This window comes from Haematobia irritans, chromosome 2 (assembly GCF_050003625.1).
Source record: "Haematobia irritans isolate KBUSLIRL chromosome 2, ASM5000362v1, whole genome shotgun sequence".
Taxonomy (NCBI): Eukaryota; Metazoa; Arthropoda; class Insecta; order Diptera; family Muscidae; genus Haematobia; species Haematobia irritans.
Window position 1 is genome coordinate 137854889 of NC_134398.1, and position 14932 is coordinate 137869820.

Genomic DNA, 14932 nt, shown 5'->3' on the forward strand with positions numbered 1-14932 from the left:
TGTACCGTTATCGTGATTTTAGGTTATACTACGTTCGCACTAGATACAAAATCCTTCTAGGTTTCAGTAGATTTGCAATAGGCAAATGTCAGCTGGCTCCTAGCGGATTTCAACAAAATCACTTACAAAATCCCCCATACTGCCTTGTACAACTGTGGTTTTAGTACTAAAAATGGGCTCTTTGCAACCCTGCCCCAATTTTCTTTGTAGATGAATGTGTGTGTGCGCGTATCCACATACGGGTTTGTGTTTGTATTGATATATTTACAAACAGCTGTTAAATCCTAAAATCTACGTAATCTCGTTATTTTGCCAGTCCGAACACTTGAGATTTGAAAAGTGATTTTAGCTCTAAATAGCGAGATTTCGTGTCTAGTGCGAACGTAGTATTAGGTTAGGTATAGTGGCAGCCCGATATTTCAGGCTCACTAAGACTATTCAGTCCACGACCTCGATCTAATACTTTTCCCAATTCGACCAATTGATGCCTAGCGAGGCGATAGGTGTGCTGGTGTGTTATCGTGATGTTAGGTTAGGTATAGTGGCAGCCCGATATTTCAGGCTCACTTTGACTTAGACTACTGATACCACAGTAGATAACTTCTCTCTTATGACTGGGTGCTGCCCGATTCTATGCGAAGCTCAATGATAAGGGACCTCCTTTTTTATAGCCGAGTCCGAATGGCGTTCCACATTGCAGTGAAACCACTTAGATAAGCTTTGAAACGCTCAGAAATTTCACCAGCATTACTGAGGTGGGATAATCCACAGCAACTTTTTGGTGTTTGGTCGAAACTGGGTTCGAACCCACGAACCTGTGTATGCAAGTCGGACATGCTAACCATTGCAACACGGTGGCTCCCAATTGTGATGAAAAATACTTTTTTCTTTGCCATGTCGGCGTGTTTTTTTAGCTTAGCGTTAGAATCTGCTCACTAATTGGAATAGTTTATCTCCGTGATAGTGTCCTCATTATTCAGGTAGTCGATGTTCGTCTCAACTTGTGAATCCCATGAAGCATTGGCCACGACCTTTCCGGCTGGAAGATTTAGATGTGTTGTATGTTTAGGTTATCCAACATCCGATTGTGGTACGCAAACCTCAGAAGATTTACGGAATAAGACAAGAAAAAAAACAAGCAATCTTGAACTTCATACAGGTGCAGGTGAGTTGACAGCTGTAGTTGAGGGAAGTGTTACAATCATAAAAAGGTCTGCTATAAAATTAGTTAACGTGCCACCTATGGATGAGAGGAATCCCAACTCGTAAGCGTTTTATGCCCGTGGACGGGATTATTTTCGTGAGTGCATTTGTCCAAAATTCTTTGCTCACGCACACTCACGAAGAAATTATTTTCGTGACTCACGCCCACGCACGACATGTGGTTTGTTAATCACGCACACTCACGCCGTCGCCATCATTTTCGTGAGTCACAACAATTTCGTGTCACATGCACACCTCTAGTTGGCAACAATGTTTCTGATCCATAAAGGTTTTTTTATGAAAGAGAGAATGGGAGAATTTGTCGAAGAGAATAAAAGATGTTGCTTCGCAGTAGTTAGCGGGTATTACTCGCATTTGAAGAAACAGATGAAGTTGTTGTTGCTATGGTGGGGTGGGGCGTTTGAAGAATTTTCGCTTTATGTTATTTATTTTTGTTAATTTAATCAATTGGTGCTGTCGGTTGTGATGCATGACACATTGATGTTTTATCTTTCTTGCAGAGGAATGACTTTAGGAATTATTTCAAGTTCAATAACAACGACAACCCTTCGATTTCCTACAAGTGTTTCTGAACTTATAGCTTTGGCGCCTTATGATCAAGATATTTTAAGGCAAATTCTACGTACATTGTTTGCTTGTAGATATGACTTTAGGAATTATTTCAAGTTCAATAACAACGACGACCCTTCGATTTCCTACAAGTGTTTCTGAACTTATAGCTTTGGCGCCTTATGATCAAGATATTTTAAGGCAAATTCTACGTACATTGTTTGCTTGTAGATATGAGGACATACTGGAATTGTCTAAATGATCACTTGGATAATACTTTCATTCAATTTGGATTTATATAAAACAGAATTGTTTTTCAATTTGGAATTAATATGGATATCCAGACATCCGCACTTTGTATTTCTTAATAATAATAAAGTTTATTGGGACGTATCGTATTTTTCGATTCGAATGCTTTAGTATATTAAAGCAAGTGCAATGTGAGCGGTTAATGTATAGGGTCAGACACTTTTAATCCACACTTAGTGCTCACTAAAAATCCACATTTTTTGATATTTTAAATATTTTTATATACTCGTAATTAGAGGTGTGCACGTGAGTAATATTTTACTCACGCTCACGCACACTCACGACGGAAAAATCTTACTCACGCACGATATTGTTTGGTAGGACTCACGCTCACGCACACTCACGAAAAGAAAATTTGTATTCACGCACACTCACGCACGAAAATGTCGTGACTCACGAAAAATACCGTGACTCACGAAAAATATCGTGACTCACGAAAAATGTCGTGACACTCTTAACATCCCAGGTGTCACAAAAATTGTAAATGAATTTAACTCTCACGCGTTTTTTGTTGGTGAGCAGGATTATTTTCGTGAGCGTAAATCTTTACTCACGCACACTCACGAAGATAGTATTTTCGTGACTCACGCTCACGCACGACATTTTGGTTTGTTAATCACGCTCACGCACACTCACGCCGGTGCCATGAGCGTGACTCACGCGTGAGTCACGAAAATTTTCGTGAGTCACGACAATTTCGTGTCACGTGCACACCTCTACTCGTAATATAATGGCAATTAAAATGAATTTCTTTTGTGTGTGAATGAGGTGTTTGGGTATTTTTAAGTTGGAATGAAACCATGGCTTATAGAAGATTGAGCTGATTTCTACTGTACATTTTGAGATTTCCACTATATATTGTTAACAAGGAAAATGTAATTACCTTGTAGGTTTTTTTAAGTACCATTTAGGAAATTATACCTTCTCATAAAAGAAAAAATAACTAAAAGTAAAGAAAAAATCATTGGAGCCAAATCATGGCCATATTTACTGGTCATGATTTGGTTTGATTTAATTTGCTTTAGTTATATTGAACTAACTTCCGAACGAAACAAGCTTGAAACTTGGCGCAAGTAGATGTAGGTCGGATGGTATTGCTTGAAACTTGGCACAATTAGATGTAGTTCGGATGGTATTGTAAATGGGCCATGTCGGCCTTGCAGAGGCTCTTGGATGAGCAACTTTTTTAGATCACACAGAAAAAAATTTCCGTAGTTAAACTAACGCTAAATTTAACTAATTTTTATTGGAAAAAAATTATTTGCTTGTAGTTAAATTTTATTATTTTTGTCGAAATTTTCCACAGCTTAATGAAATCTTACTTTTATTAAGTATGCCTCAAAAATTTTATGAACGTGATTATAAAGTTCAATGACCGTACACATAAGTTCAATATGAATTAAAACAAATGAAAATTTTCGTACGATTCCCAAAAATAGTAAGAATGAACTACTGTATGGTTAAAATGGTCATGATTTGGCGCCAATGATTTTCTTCTTTACTTTTAGTTAATTTGTTGTTGAATATACGGCCTCTGCAAATATATCGGTCTATGATTATGGCTTCAATATAAAGATCTAGCCCCGATAAAGAACTGAATTGGCTTATATGGTTATTAAATCCAGTGTTCGAAATGGCTCCACAACTCCGGCTCAGCACTTTGTTTAAAACAGGGCTGTTCAGTTTTTTAGCTCTTGCTCTCGGAGCCCTATGAATAAAGTGCCAAAACGTATGAGCGGCACTGAAAAATAGGTTCTTTTCGAGCTAATTTAAACGAAAAACTCTTGCTCCTTCATATGTTACACAAAAAATATGTAGCAGAATGAGTGACACAAAATTGAAATTGGTGATGCCATTTGTGTATTTTTTATACCCTCCACCATAGGACGGGGGTATATTAACTTTGTCATTCCGTTTGTAACAAATCGAAATATTGCTCTAAGACACCATAAAGTATATATATTCCGGGTCGTGGTGAAATTCTGAGTCGATCTATGATGTCCGTCCGTCTGTTGAAATCACGCTAACTTCCGAACGAAACAAGATATCGACTTGAAACTTGGCATACTCGTAAGTAGTTGTTATTGATGTAGGTGGGATGGCATTGCAAATGGGCCATATCGGACCACTTTTACGTATAGCCCCCATATAAACCGACCTCTAGATTTGGCTTGCGGAACCTCTTGGAGGAGCAAAATTCATTCGATCTGGTTGAAATTTGGTACGTGGTGTTAGTATATGGCCGCTAACAACCATTCCAAATTATGAAAATGAAATTATGCACACTGAAAAAAAAGCAGGCCTTGTTCCAAAGATGCTGTCTTTACACTAATGATTTTGGTATTGATTCCGAGCCAAAGAAGCTCAGAATTCAAGTAAGGGCAAATTCAGACTAGACTTTCAGTAGAAATTATGCTATGTTTCAAGTAAAAAAATATCTTTAAAATAAAGTGTTGAAAAATATGTCCTATTTTTGAACACTTTTTTGCTTTGTAGCGAAGGTGAAAAAAAAACAACAAATTTAAAGATAATTTCATTAATTTTAAAGAATTTTTCTCAATTATTAAAGGCAAGATTACCTTAGTCCAAAAAAAAATCTTTCATATTATGATAAATCAAATCATTTAACTATAAGGACAAAACGACTTCATTGGAAAGTATATCGACATTTGGACAAGGAAACAAAATTTATAACAGAGAAATGCGTCTTCTATGATAAGTAAAATTTGCATTCTTATTTTAAGGTCATGAAATCTTTGACCTCATGACAATAACTTTTTTCAGTGCATTTGCCAACGTGTGTTACATAGTCCATCGAAATGTCAGTTTACAGAATTATCACTATCATAATTTAGGAAGATAAACTATCCTGTAAACATATTGGCATTTGGTCCAGAGCCCACGGACAAGGTAACTATTGCTATGTGGTCTGTATTAAGCTATTTTAGGTTTGCGAAGTTGTAAACGTCACATACACGTCGTAAATGTAAGAAAAGTAGCAAACGTCTCAAACTCAAAATACTTCAGTCCCTTCAGCTAGGCAGCGAATGATATCCAAGATGATGATATGTGCGAAGAAATTTAAATTCTCAGGAAGTTGTTAACGAGTTAAAAAAAAAAAAACTTGAGAATAGAGTTATTTCAATTGGAGACTCCAAGCCGAAATTACAATGAACTACTTGATGGTGCAGTGCAGTAAACGTGACGGCCGGTATTCGCTCATCCTTTCTTTCCAAAATTTCTGCAGAAACTAGAAGGAAAGAAGACTTGCAAAAGTGAATTTTTGTTTAGAGAGAATTTTATAAAATCACGTTTTGGTTTATTAGAGCCACTTTCCATACAAATTAAAATTTTTAAATATTGTAGCTAGTCATTCCCTGATGCCACTGGACATTATGGACCACGCGAACCAAGAATAGTTTGGAGTTGCGAATGAGAGATCTAAAACTAGTGGAGTTTTGAACAAAGCATTTTTTTGCATCCCTTTTATCGGGAAGCCTAACTAAATTGAATCAAAAAATATTCACAATTTCTTTAATTCAAAATTAGGTTTTTTACATTAGGTTTACGACTTTTGTGACATACGTATTATACCGTCGTAAACGTATGTCGCAAAAGTCACAGTTTGCGACAGGCCAACCCTGGGTACCATATTCAAATAGTAGAATACAACGAAATGAAGTAAAAACTTTTACTGAAATAATGTTACTTCATAGTTTCTTTTAAATTATTTTATATATTCCCCTCTCTACTTAGACTAAACTCAAACCAAATGTACTAAAAATAAAAAAAATGTCCTAAATTTTAGGACACCCATTTTATACAATAGTAAGGACAAACTTGTTGAAAATAAAGAAATTTTAATTAGCCATCTAATGCCCAAACCATTTAGCATTTAGCTGTCATCGATAAAACGGGAAGCTTTTGGTAGAACACACCTAAAGGCAACACAAATGGACAAAATAAAAACAAAGATTGGTCAAAACTCTACAAGAGACTTTGCAACATATTCTGGATTTTACCGTATTTTGCCTGTTTCGTGTTTTTGCTTTTGTGTCGTAAACTTTAACTAGTTTATCAGCTGGCGGAAAAAATAAGGCATTAGACGGTTAGAAGAAAGTTTATAATCTAAACATTTCCTTTAATTTTACGAAACGAATCTTTGAAACTCGCGTCCCTTTGTTAAAATCGTATATATTTGAAGATAGGAAAACTTTCTTTAAAGTAAAGGAAACATTGTTTATTAAAGAAATAATCTTTAAATTTGCTTCATTTAATTTTTTTTTGTTGAAATTAAGAAAATATTTTTACTTTGAAATAACATTTTCTTCTTTAATTTTACGACGCGAATCTATATATTTTAAGCAAGGCGAACTTTCTTTTAAGTAAACTAAATATTTGTATACCCTAAACCACATAGTGGTTAGGGTATAATAAGTTTGACCTGCCAAAAAATGTGCCTACCAGAAATATCGAATTTAGACCCCATAAAATATATACCGATCAACTCAGAATCACCCCCGCTTGGTGTCCGTCCGTCCGACGGTCTGTCTGTCTATCCATGTATTTGTTGTTCGCAGGATTCCGGTCGCAATTATTAACCGATTTTGATGAAATTTGGTACAGAGTGTTGTTTGGGCACAAGGACGAACGCTATTGAATCAAATTTAGATATAGCTCCCATACATATGTATCGCCCGATTTCGACAAATGGGGTCACTTTGTGCCTTATTACTCACCGGTCGTCTTCAAATGTGGCACAAAGTAATATTTTTTAATAATGAACTCAATATTAGTGGTCTACATTGCAGCAACTGTGCTGCAATGGTTAGCATGTTCGCCTTGCATACACAGGATCGCGGTGGATTATCCATCCTCACTAGTGCTGGTGACAAGCTTCTTAAAGTGGTTTCACTGCAATGTGGAACGCCGTTCGGACTCGGCTTTAAAAAGGAGGTCCCTTATTATTGAGCTTAACATCATAGAATCGGGCAGCACTCAGTGATAAGAGCTAAGTTCACCACTGTGGTATAAGATTGGTCTGAATAGTCCATTGAGCCTGATATATCGGGCTGCCACTATACCTAACTTAACTCTGTAGGTGTAAAACCAAGCATAGCCCCTAATATACGGCGTTTCTGTTCAGATTGTGATAAAATTGCAATAAACATGTACTCCTTAATTTTCATAAATAAAGAAACGCGGTTCATCTCCCAAACCTATACCAATGATACCCCCAATGGTTATGTTTACTAATTCACCGCGTGTGGTTTAGGGTATGATATAGTCGGCCCCGCCCGACTTTCTACCGTCCATCTGTTGAAATCACGCTAACATCCGAACGAAACAAGCTGTCGACTTGAAAGTTGGCACAAGTAGTTGTTATTGATGTAGGTCGGATGGTATTGCAAATGGGCTATATCGGTCCACTTTTGCGTATAGCTCCCATATAAACGGACCCTCAGATTTGGCTTGCGGAGCCTCTAAGAGAAGCATATTTCATCCGATCCGGCTGAAATTTATTACATGGTTTTGATATATGGTCTCTAACAACCATGCAATAATTGGTCCACATCGGTCCATAATTATATAAAGTCCTCATATAAACCGATCCCCAGATTTGGCTTGCGGAGCCTCAAAGAAAGAGAGAAATTGGTCCATACCGGTCTATAGTTATATATAGCCGATCTCCAGTCACACAAAAATTGGTCTATATCAGTTCATAGTCATGGTTGCCACACGAGCCAAAAATAGTCTACCAAAATTTTATTTCTATAGAAAATTTTGTCAAAATTTTATTTCTAGATAAAATTTTGTTAAAATTTTATTCGGTTCATAATAAAATTTTCATCATTGTCAAAATTTTATTTCTATTTCTATAGAAAATTTTGTTCAAATTTTATTTGGTTCATAATCATGGTTGCCACTCGAGCCAAAAATAATCTAACAAGATTTTATTTCTATAGAAAATTTTTTGTGAAAATTTTATTTCTATAGAAAATTTTGTTAAAATTTTATTTCTGTAGAAAATTTTGTCAAAATTTTATGTCTAATTTGTCAAACTGAATTATATACGTATTGGATCGATCTTTTTTGATTTAATATATACCACGTATGGACTTACATACAATTTAGAAGATGGTGTTAGGAGGTTTTAAGATACCTTGCCATCGGCAAGCGTTACCGCAACTTAAGTAATTCGATTGTGGATGGCAGTGTTTAGAAGAAATGTCTACGCAATTCATGATGGAGGGTACATAAGCTTCGGCCCTGCCGAACTTACGGCCGTATATACTTGTTTTTGTTTTTTTGAAATTAAGAAATTTGATTTTTTGCTGACTTTTATTTATACATGAATATCTTTGTTAAGATATTCGAAACAGAGAATTTAAATTCGATAAATGAGATTTGTATCCAAATTTATATAGAGCCTAGATTGAAAGCGAGATAGCTTCAGAAAATATGCCCTTATTTCAAAGAAGACACATCTTTGGCTCGGAATCAATACCAAAATCCTTAAGTGAAGATCAAAATCTTTGGATCCAAGTAATTTTTTTGGGTGTACTAATATTTTCAATAAAATATTGTAAAGAAAAATTCCCGGGAATTCCCGCACTTAAATCAGTAGCAAAATATTGCAAAAACCCGCGTTCCCGTTCCTGGGCAAAAACCCTAGCAAATTGTTTTAAGCAACAAGTTACTCGTATCAATTTCACAATCAGGGCAATAAATGTAATTTACTTAATAAATAGTTCGTCATTCTCGACTACATAGACAGACATACGTTTTATTATTTTATACGTATAACTAGTATTTATTATTTTGAATGTGATTTATAAAATTCAGCACTTCACTTGATCACATTTTTTTAGTTTTATAACTAACCTCCTGAAAATCCTTTTCTATGTCGGATGCACTTCCTGTCGATCGATATTCGTATGAGATTATACGTTGGCTAACTTCATGTTTTTCCACTGTAGATGCAAAAGATGGCACGCCATATTTATCCATTTTGCTTCGAAATTAATTTGCACTTATATTGATGTTTTTAATATGATTTCTAGTAACGGTATGATAATTGTTTTTTCTATATGCGGTACTTTTATAAGTTTGTAATGCTTTTGAGAGAAAATAACAAAAATATTCGCTTTTTACAACGTATGATTGGTCATTTCCCATCCGCTTTTTTTATACCCCTACAATATAAGATGGGGGTATACTAACTTTGTCAACAAGTCTGTAACGCATTATTGGCCGTGGTGAAATTATGAGTAGATCTAGCGAAGGCCGCTTGTTTAAAACGTGTCATCTTTCAAGTGGAATAATCGAAGGTGCAAATTTTCAGCCGTTCTGCGAGAAAAATTAAATTCGGTATACAGTTTAAGACACCTTCCCATCGGCAACTGTTGCCAATAAATCGATTGTAGATGACAGTCTATAATATAACTTGATACGCAATCCATGGTGCAGGGTACATAAGATTCGGCCGAGTAAACTTGTTTAATAATAATATGAAAATGCATTATGTTATGTTACTGTGACTATTCTCAAAAACCTGATAAGAATGAGAGGAGTACGTGCTTAATTTCTTATCGCCTTTTTAGAATTTGCTTAAGCTCGAAGAATATTGAACAAATGAGAGAAATGGAGTATGTTCCGCAGTGGTTTAAGAGTTGAAAATAGGACTCGTAAAACCATGGACATTTATTGTGATGCAAGGGGACGTGGTAGTTATCGTTAACCTCTGTTGTAAACAATGTTGACGTAGCAAGGGTCATAACAATCTCTATATAAATGTAGAAACGTCCTGGGATTTTAAGCCTAAGGCCCTGTCATAGACAAAAAACATCATATCGATATTCAACTGTGATCTAGATAATAGGAAAGCTCTGTGCTATTTAGTTTTTAATCTGATTATTTTCTGCGATTATTTAACCATTTTATTTTTGTCTCATGTTATGTTAGCGAAGAAGAAAACTTTAAAAGTGCAATAGAGAATAACTTGATGAAAGATTAATAAAAAGAAGCTGGAAATACCCAGCGAAAAGTTGGATGAAAAATGGAATAAATTAATATTTTATTCTCATTAAAATACAAGACCTTAAAATCCCTATACGGACCGATCATTATATCCTGAATTAAAATGGTCGAATCGAAAATAAACAAGTAAGTAAATCAGAAAATCGGGCGGGGCCGACTATATCATACCCTAAACCACCCTTGCTGAATTAATAGTCATAAGCATTTGTGGGGTACCATTGATATAGGTCTGGGAGATAAACCGCAGTTGCATATTTAAGAAAATTAAGGGGCACATGTTTATGGGTGCTTTGTCTCAATCTGACTATAGCTCATAGTCAGTGTTGCCAGGGAAAATATTCGGTTTACCCTACAAGGACAAAAAAAGTTCCCTACTTTGCCATACATTCCCAAACAATTTTCCCTACAATATTTTCGTTAAATTTAAACAAATTTTACAAAACAAAAATGGTTCTAAAAACTTTATTATCTTAAAACATGAAAATGCAACGTATATAACAGAGAAAATAAATATCTCTACCAGCCAGATCTATACTAAAAGGCTGTGGAAAGGTTCATTCGCCCGAACCGAAACATGTACAGTCCAGGCGTGTATAGATTTGTATCTGGCGTTTTCTTTTCAATGGCTCTTTTAGCCATGTTCCTTAATCTATATCTGTCCATAAAGCTCGAAAAATAATTGTATAATTAGATATAATGCATTTGGACGTCAATTGCCTGTTTCGGTATCAGGCTAACATGAAATATAATAAAAATAAATTTGTATTACCACCACGGTTGCCACAGTTGCTAGAATTCTACCAAAATTGTATTTTTTTTTTTGTTAAATATCTATAGAGATAACATTTTGGAAAAAGATTCTATAAACATTTTTTTTGAGAAATTTTTGTATAGAAATAAAATTTTGAGAAAAAATTCCATAGAAATAAAATTTTGAAAAAAAAAATTATATAGAAATGCAATTTTTATGATTTTTTATCTCATAATCTCGGCTATAGGTCTATAAATTAAACTTGAAATTGTTGATTTCTTGTTTTTTTATTTTCCAATATTTCGATTGACTTCGTCAGAACCGTTTTCAACGATTTTCTCCGCTGTCTTGTTACTTCGCTGTCTGTTTTTCTACTGATTTGACAACATTTTGACTAAATTTTCTATAGAAATTAAATTTTGACAAAATTTTCTACAGGAATAAAGTTTTAACAAAAATTTCTATAGAAATATTTGTTTGTAGATTTGTGGTAATTTGTTTTAATCTTCAAATTTTGTTAGATTTTTTTTTGGCAACAGTGGAAACTGTTGTTAAAGATCAAGCCTTGCCGGCTTCTAATTTCCTCCTCTAGAGCCAGCAAAATGTAAAAATTATTACAAATTGTGTTGAGTGAAAATGTCCCTACATATATATATATATATATATATATATATATATATATATATATATATATATATATATATATATATATATATATATATATATATATATATATATATATATATATATATATATATATAGCTCATAGTCAGTGTTGCCAGGGAAAATATTCGGTTTACCCTACAAGGACAAAAAAAGTTCCCTACTTTGCCATACATTCCCAAACAATTTTCCCTACAATATTTTCGTTAAATTTAAACAAATTTTACAAAACAAAAATGGTTCTAAAAACTTTATTATCTTAAAACATGAAAATGCAACGTATATAACAGAGAAAATAAATATCTCTACCAGCCAGATCTATACTAAAAGGCTGTGGAAAGGTTCATTCGCCCGAACCGAAACATGTACAGTCCAGGCGTGTATAGATTTGTATCTGGCGTTTTCTTTTCAATGGCTCTTTTAGCCATGTTCCTTAATCTATATCTGTCCATAAAGCTCGAAAAATAATTGTATAATTAGATATAATGCATTTGGACGTCAATTGCCTGTTTCGGTATCAGGCTAACATGAAATATAATAAAAATAAATTTGTATTACCACCACGGTTGCCACAGTTGCTAGAATTCTACCAAAATTGTATTTTTTTTTTTGTTAAATATCTATAGAGATAACATTTTGGAAAAAGATTCTATAAACATTTTTTTTGAGAAATTTTTGTATAGAAATAAAATTTTGAGAAAAAATTCCATAGAAATAAAATTTTGAAAAAAAAAATTATATAGAAATGCAATTTTTATGATTTTTTATCTCATAATCTCGGCTATAGGTCTATAAATTAAACTTGAAATTGTTGATTTCTTGTTTTTTTATTTTCCAATATTTCGATTGACTTCGTCAGAACCGTTTTCAACGATTTTCTCCGCTGTCTTGTTACTTCGCTGTCTGTTTTTCTACTGATTTGACAACATTTTGACTAAATTTTCTATAGAAATTAAATTTTGACAAAATTTTCTACAGGAATAAAGTTTTAACAAAAATTTCTATAGAAATATTTGTTTGTAGATTTGTGGTAATTTGTTTTAATCTTCAAATTTTGTTAGATTTTTTTTTGGCAACAGTGGAAACTGTTGTTAAAGATCAAGCCTTGCCGGCTTCTAATTTCCTCCTCTAGAGCCAGCAAAATGTAAAAATTATTACAAATTGTGTTGAGTGAAAATGTCCCTACATATATATATATATATATATATATATATATATATATATATATATATATATATATATATATATATATATATATATATATATATATATATATATATATATATATATATATATATATATATATATATATATATATATATATATATATATATATATATATATATATATATATATATATATATATATATATATATATATATATATATGGGAGCTATATCTAAATCTGAACCGATTTGTATGAAATTTTGGAGACTTCAATGGCGATGAAATATTTTTCATTTTTTGCCAAATTTGGTGACGATCCGTTTGTAAAAAAGCGCAACGTAACCCCATTTGTCGAAATCGGCCGATACATATATATGGAAGCTATATCTAAATTTGATCCGATTTCTTCCAAATTCAATAGCATTCGTCCTTGTGCCCAAAAAACTCCCTGTACCAAATTTCATCCAAATTGGTTAATAATTGCGACCGGAATCCTGTGAACAACAAATACATGGGCAGACGGACAAACGGACACCAAGCGCTAGATCGACTTAGGAGGTGATTCTGAGTCGATGGTATATATTTTATGGGGTCTAAAATCAATATTTCTGGTAGGCACATTTTTTTGGCAGATCAAACTTATTATACCCTTACCACTATGTGGTTTAGGGTATAAAAAAGTCAATGTTTAAATTTAACAGACAAAAAATTTTGCAGGTTTAAATTAAACAGGCAAAATATTTTGCATGTTTAAATTCCAAATCCTGGTCAAATCGAATCTTATTAAATATTTTTATGTGTTTACGACCATACGAAATATCAACTGATGTCTAAAATGATCTCGGATTTCACTTTCCTTGGAAATCGGTAAGTAACAACTGCAAGATCTGAAGGATATAATGATCAGTCTATACGGAAGCTATATCAAACAAGTACCGTAAGTTTGGGCGGATCGACAGTGTTCGAAATGGCTCCGCCTCAGCACATTTTTTAAAAAAGGCTGTTCTGTTTGTCAGCTCTTGCTCTCGGCGTCCTATGAACAATGTGCCAAAACGAATGAGCGGCACTGAAAATAGACACTTTTTATAATAATAAGAAAGAATTTTGCTAATAGAACCGCATTCAAAATTCAAATTGAATACAAAATACTTGTGGACCCAAACTACCTCTAGGTTTATAATTTCAGGTAATCAGGCAAAATACCTTATGTCGATTCCCAAGGGCTATACCAAAATATCGACCGATATAAACCTCTAGATCTTTCAATTTATTCCAAAAAAATATGGGGACTATATAAAAACCAGGACCGATATTGGACCGCTTCGAATTTCATCTGCTTGTAGGTAAAAAAAAAACAATTTGTGCCAAAATATCGCAACGAGGGGTATATTTGTACTTCTGTATCAAACATATGTGTACAGTTTTGAAAACAATAATAATTATCAAATATATTAATATAAAAGAATAAAGTGTATTATTATTTAAGTATAACACTTACAATATTAAACATTTGAACATATAAAATTTCAATGTCAATATATATATATATATAATATTATTGCAAAAATTGTAAATTCTTTTAATCGGTATTTAAATAAAGTTTAAAAGACATTAAACTTACTGTGTTGTGGACGGTTTGAATATGATTAAGCTTTCAGTTCCAGAGACGTATGTATGGAACCTTTGCTCTGATACCAGTGATCTATGGGGAAACAGATTTATGATCCAGCATCTGGTAGAAAAGTAACATCGCATGAAACGGATACCAAGTATCCTCGTCGTATTCTTATATTTTACTGGCACTGGTTCACATTGCTCTAAGTAGCTTCAGTATCTACTTTTCCAATTCAGCCCGCGAGCCCCCAATGAAACTCTATTTCAGTTTATGTCCTAGCCCCTACAGTCAGTAACAGGTTGGCTGATAAGTCCCCGGTCTGAAACATAGATGGCGTCGCTAGTATTAAATGCATATTATTTTTATATTGGTACTATATTATTTTATATTGGTACCTTCAAATGATTCGTGTCAAAATTTGACGTCTGTAAGTCAATTAGTTTGTGAGATAGAGCGTCTTTTGTGAAGCATCTTTTGTTATTGTGAAAAAAATGGAAAAAGGAATTTGGTGTTTTGATAAAATACTGTTTTCCGAAGGGAAAAAATACGGTGGAAGCAAAAACTTGGCTTGATAATGAGTTTCCGGACTCTGCCCCAGGGAAATCAACAATAAT